This window comes from Octopus bimaculoides, chromosome 1, assembly GCF_001194135.2.
Source record: "Octopus bimaculoides isolate UCB-OBI-ISO-001 chromosome 1, ASM119413v2, whole genome shotgun sequence".
Classification (NCBI taxonomy): domain Eukaryota; kingdom Metazoa; phylum Mollusca; class Cephalopoda; order Octopoda; family Octopodidae; genus Octopus; species Octopus bimaculoides.
This window is the reverse complement of record NC_068981.1, coordinates 59055127-59061009: the sequence shown is the minus strand read 5'-3', so window position 1 is coordinate 59061009 and position 5883 is coordinate 59055127. Positions and strand designations below refer to the sequence as shown.

Below are 5883 nucleotides of genomic sequence, written 5' to 3'. Positions count from 1 at the left end.
ATATATATATATATATATATATATATATATATATACACATACATATAAATATGTATGTATGTCGGCATATATGTATTATATTTGTAAGTATGAAGGTGGCGCGCAGGCATAATCGTTAGCACGGCTTTATGTTCTGAGTTCAAATAACACCGAGGACAACTTAGCCTTTCATCCTTTCGAGCTCGATAAAATAAGTACCATCTGGGCACTAGGATCGATAAAATAGACTAGCCGTCACACACAAAACCTCAGGCCTTGAGCCTGTAGTAAAAACAAAAGCAAATTTTGTATGTATATCTCTTCTGTTATTTAATTATTATACATCTTCTACTGATGAAGCAGCCGGTTTCCAATAAAGATACAAGGCTCCATCTTTGGGATGTAGTTAACACAGACAAATTCACATTCGGAACTTGAGAAGAGTCTTGCATAGTTTTACTGTTTCACTCACAGATTGCACTTGTAATGTACGAATTAGCCGGTCATTTCTCTTTCTGAAAATACCAGTTTATCCAGATTCTCCTTTAAGCATTTACTAACAAAACCTTGTACTCCAATTATTATTGGTATGAATATGAATTGATAGTCTGGATATAGAAGCTGGAGGTTTCGAAGCAAATGTCCATAGATATCATCATTTTATTTGATTTTCAAAGAGATATTAATATCTGCAGAGCAGCTGACCTCTATGATGGTACATACCTTTTGCCCCTCTATACCAAACAACAATATCCGGCCTGTTATGTTTACATTTAACAGCGATTTTGATGGGAATATTGCACTAGGATCCCTTGAGTTGGTGTTTATGAATGTATTCCATAACAGAGGGATGTTCTAAGTTTATTTGAGGACAGTCTTTTTTGTGGATGGCATTGTAAATTGTTTTAGCAACAACATCGTGTCGCATAGGGAGGTAGTACCGTGACGACATTTTAGGACAGCTGCTACTCACATGCGTGATGTTTTCCACAGAAGCATGACATAGCCTACACATGCGGTTGCATCTTGGGATTACAAGAACGTCACTGTTTCTCTTGTTCACCAGGTACTTTGTGGTAATCTCCTGTTCCTGGATTGCAAACGCATAGCCCTTAAAGTGTGATGTGATGTAGTGGTCTTGTGTCCAAGAGAGGCTGCGCTTCGTGTCAATTCTACTGTCTTCTTCAAGTTTCCGGGCAACATACCCATGCATGGTCTTATTTATTTTGTATGCTGAGAGCTTTCCATCCAGATCTTTTCTGAGGTAAAAGAGCCCAGCTGTTTTGGGGTTGTATAGGAGACCATCAGGAAGAAAGTACTTCTTGAGGATCTCACTGCCAACTCGTACAATGCTGCTCACTTCACTTTTCAGCACTGCGCTTATATATTTAGTTTTGCTGCTGTTGTTTCGCAGGTGCTGCCTGAGTGATACCATACGGCAATCGAAGGCCGTCTGCACTGATCTCAGGCCTCTACCACCTTCATTTCTTCTTAGGTAGAGAGCTTGTCAACATCACTGTTTCTGTGGAAGTTCCCAGTTGTCAGGATTTAGTTGGGTGTGATATCTATGTAGTGGATTTCCTCTACGAATCAAAGAAGTATCTCAAATTTTGGGATCATCACTGGTACTGAAAATGAATTGTGGGATACTGTTTTGTTGTAATAGGAGAGTTCCGACTGTCATGTTTTCTCATGTTTTCCGAGAATATTACACCTAAGCCTGATGTAATATTCTCGGTTTAGTCTATCTTTATTCACAGTGCTTTCATATGATACATCTTCGTCTATGCTTAGGTACTTGTAACATTCTTTGTGTGGAATAGGGGAGATAGAGAGACCGTTGATGCACAGGTTTCAGGTTTGGGTGACTGACTTTTCTCGTTCTATAACCAAATATGAACATTTCTTTCGGCCAAATTCCAAGCTTATATCAGCTGAAAATGTTAATACCAGTTGTTTTTTGGTATTGTTAACATTTTTAGCATAAATCTTTAGGTCGTCTACAAAGAAATTATGACTTACATTGATATTTCTAGCAGTTGAATATCCTAGCATGTAACCATTTGTTTTCTGCAATAGGAACGATAATGGATTCAGTGCCAAAATGAAAAGAAGTACGGAAAGACTATCTCCCTGGAATATTCCCTTTGAAATGCCTATACTATCAGAAACAATTATTCTGTTCTCAGTTGCAAGGGTAAGAATTGTTGTCCATGTCTTTGTGAGTCTCTCTATAGCAGCAATTAAGGTAGTAGGTACTTTTGCCAGATGTAGGCACTTCAACAGCCATGAATGAGAGATAGAGTTGAATGCCTTGTTATTGTCAAGCCATACCGTCACAAGGTGTCTACGTTGTTTTCTTACTTCAGACTATTAAAAGTTGTTCGGCACATCCCCACACTCCCTTCTTTCCACCAGCTTGTTCATCAGTCACAATGTTGTTCGACTCCCAATGGTCCTGGAGGAATTGGTTGAGGCAGCTTGTGTACAGTTTGTACATAATGTTTAGACAAACTATGAGGCTGTAATTTCCTGCCATCTCGGGGATTTTATTTTTGCCAACAAGATTTGTTCTTGCTGTAGCAAGCCAATCAGTCTCACCTTCCATAGTCCTTCTGAACATACATGTCAAGTGGTTTTTATACAATGTCAGCTTCTTGTACCAATATCCAACTATTAGGTCCCTACCAGGTTCCTTCCCATTCTGCAGTTTGCCTACTGCTATAGCGAAGGTTTCTGCATTAATTTTCTGTTTTACTGTAAGTGTTGGTACAGTATTCTCTCTTAATTGTATCTAACCATGGTGCATTCAGGTTGAAATCCCTCTTTGCGTTCCAAATTTTTGACAAGAATGATTGTAAAACTTATTGGTGGGGAGCTTTCTTAATGGTAATGTTTTCTTTCCTCATCTCTCCGTATAATGCTTGTGGGTTGGAAGCAAACTTGCGATTGATACTGGCTCTTTCAAAAATTCGCTCATCGTCCTGAGTACGTGTTTTAAAGTAATTAGCATTCCCTCAAGAGATCGGTATGAAGAGTTGCCATAAAGTTTCGCAGAGTTGGCGAGGAATAAACTCATTTTCCTCCTTGCATTTGATTGTTGTAGTTAACCATCCGATATAGCGGCGCACGTTGTTGATGTTTTCTTCAAGTTTTGTTTTCCATCTAGCTTGTTTCCGTATGCATGTATGTATGTATGTATGTATGTATGTATGTACGCATGCATGTATGTATGTATGTGTGTATGGTGTGTATGTACGTATGTATGTACGTACGTATGTATGCACGTATGTATGCATGTATGTATGTGTGTGTGTGTGTGTGTGTGTGTGTGTGTGTGTGTGTGTGTGTGTGTGTGTGTGTGTGTGTGATTACAACTGTTTCTTCCATCGGTTCTTTTCAAATGGGTACGTGAAATTATAAGTAGCGGATAATCTGAAAGGCGGTGAAAAAGAGAAGCAAAACCTACATAATAAGATTAGTATAGGGGTAGAATGATAAACAGAAAAGGTTTCATTTTAAATATGGAGAGTAACTGATAAAAAAAATTTTATAAGAAGGAAAGATAGATTGAAAAAATTATAGACGGTTGTATGAGTTGTGAAAGAAACATATTAGTGAATTTTAATGCAAGGTATTGAAAGTGTATGCTAAGTACTTTGAAGTGGGTTTAACCCAGTTGTTCTTTAAGATCATTAGCAGTTATTGAAATCGTCAAGTAAGAAACTGAATTTAGTCTTGTTAAGGTATTTAGTTATGTGTAAAAGTATAGCAAAACTGTGGGAAGAGAACCGAAGTAGTATGAATAAATCAATGATAGAAGAGAATAATGTTTAAAGAATTATAGATATCTAAACAGAAAATATAAGATTTAAGTGTTCTTATAATAAAGTTAAGATTCTTATTGATATGTTTGTGTGTATGAGAACTAAGTTGAGTATTTCAAAATTAAATATAATAAATTAAATTTAATGTCAGATTAAAAATGAAGTGTTAAAGTTGATATTTTCACTCGAGGGTGTGGGTGGAATCACACCGACCACTGAATGTAAATTGCAACTTTTTTATTTTAAAGAGTTAAAGAAATCAGAGAGTTGAGTCGGGGAGTCAGCGAAAGAATTTTAATATGGCGGAAATTTTCATTAAAGAACTGGAAGCGTTATGTGTAGAGTATTAAAAATTGTTGGAGTTAAAAATTTAAAAAGTGGGATAAAGGTTAAACTAAAACAAGAGATAATCATAAATTATAACGAATAGATTGAACTAAAAAGCATTATTTTACGAAATTAACTTAATAAATGGTTAGATATTTAAAATATAGAATTATAAGGTAAAACAAATATAAAATATGCTACATTTTCCCCTAGTATAACAGTTGTAGCACTAACTCTTCACGTTTACCTTGGTATTCATTTAATTTACTTCAATTTAATAATCATATAATAGCTTTTATACATCCAAGCACATAATTATCGTAATTGATTTTACGAAAGCTAAATCTTATAGTTTCTCGTCTTCAGAGACATATAACCAATTTACGTCTGTCTCACGATTTCATTTATTTATATAACTTGGATTCCTTTCGAATATTTTTATCATACTTTTAAAACTAATTAATCATTTACTCAACTAAATTTAGCTTTAGATTTCTTAATATTGCAAACATCTAATGACTTTCAACTCAGTAACTAAGTTATTCCCTGCACTTGAATTCATCATACCATTTCATTTACATCGTCTCATGGTATATAATTATGTATTTTTAAGCCCATATGTTTTTACATACTTCAAAGGCGGTGCTCCAGCACGGCCGCAGTCAAATGACTGAAACAAGTAAATGAATAAAAGAATAAAAGAATGAGTGGTTGTGTGGTAAGTAGCTTGCTCACCAACCACATGGTTCCATGTTCAGTCCCACTGCGTGGCACCTTGAGCAAGAGTCTTCTACTATAGCCTGGGGTCGACCAAAGACTTGTGAGTGGGTTTGGTAGACGCAAACTGAAAGAAGCCTGTCGTATACATATATATATATATGTATATATATGTATTATGTATGTATGTATGTATGTATGTATGTATGTATGTATGTATGTGTGTATGTATGTATGTGTGTATGTATGTGTATATATGTTTGGGTGTGTGTGTTTGACCTCCCAACATAGCTTGACAACCGATGCTGGTGCGTTTACGTCTCCGTGACATAGCGGTTCGGCAGAAGAGTTCAATAGAATAAGAACTAGGCTTACAAAGAATAATTCCTGGGGTCGATTCGCTCGACTAAAGGCGGTGATCCAGCATGGCCGCAGTCAAATGACCGAAACAAGTAAAAGACTAAAAAAATATATTTAAAAAATTTCATTTTGTAATACCGTTGAAGAAAGCTACACAAGCACTTAGCTATGAATGCATTGCATCTTATAGCAGAGACACCAGGACGCTAATGAAGTTCATAGGATTTCTTATTCACTTGTCATTCATTTAGTAATATTACTGCTCTGTACTCTACTGATACTTTGTTGTGAAGCATACGTATATTGAGTTCTACCCCCAGGTTATTAGTATCACTATCGGTATATCTCAGCGAAATAATGTGTGTGTATATATATATATATATATATATATATATATAAAACAGTCTTACTCATACATATATATATACATATATGTATGTATGTTGTGTGGGGGGGGGACTATTTCTTTTACCTTTGTGCCTTTGACAAGAATATCATTAACGTAAACGGGATTTTTTTCTTTTTGTGGCGGGTGAAATTTTGATTGATTAAATTTCATTATGGAGTTGGGTTACTGCATTGCACATGTTCTTCATGAGACAGTACTCTTGGATGAATTTTCTATTCGCTTATTCTAAATTGCTTTACAAATAAATGTCTTTTTCTTAAAAAG

At 35.6% G+C, this 5883-nt stretch overlaps 1 protein-coding gene across 5 annotated transcripts in view; it reads left to right on the top strand.

Annotated features, from left to right (window-relative positions):
• LOC106877850 (FMRFamide receptor) overlaps positions 1–5883 on the top strand; it is a 174252-nt gene that overhangs the window by 92907 nt on the left and 75462 nt on the right. Inside the window, exon 2 of one of the 5 annotated variants that reach the window (XM_052967100.1) lies at positions 2059–2176. The exons of the other annotated variants lie outside the window; for them this stretch is intronic. The gene's annotated coding sequence lies outside the window, so the exon portion shown is untranslated. The remainder of the gene's footprint in view (positions 1–2058; positions 2177–5883) is intronic. 5 annotated transcript variants of the gene reach the window in all.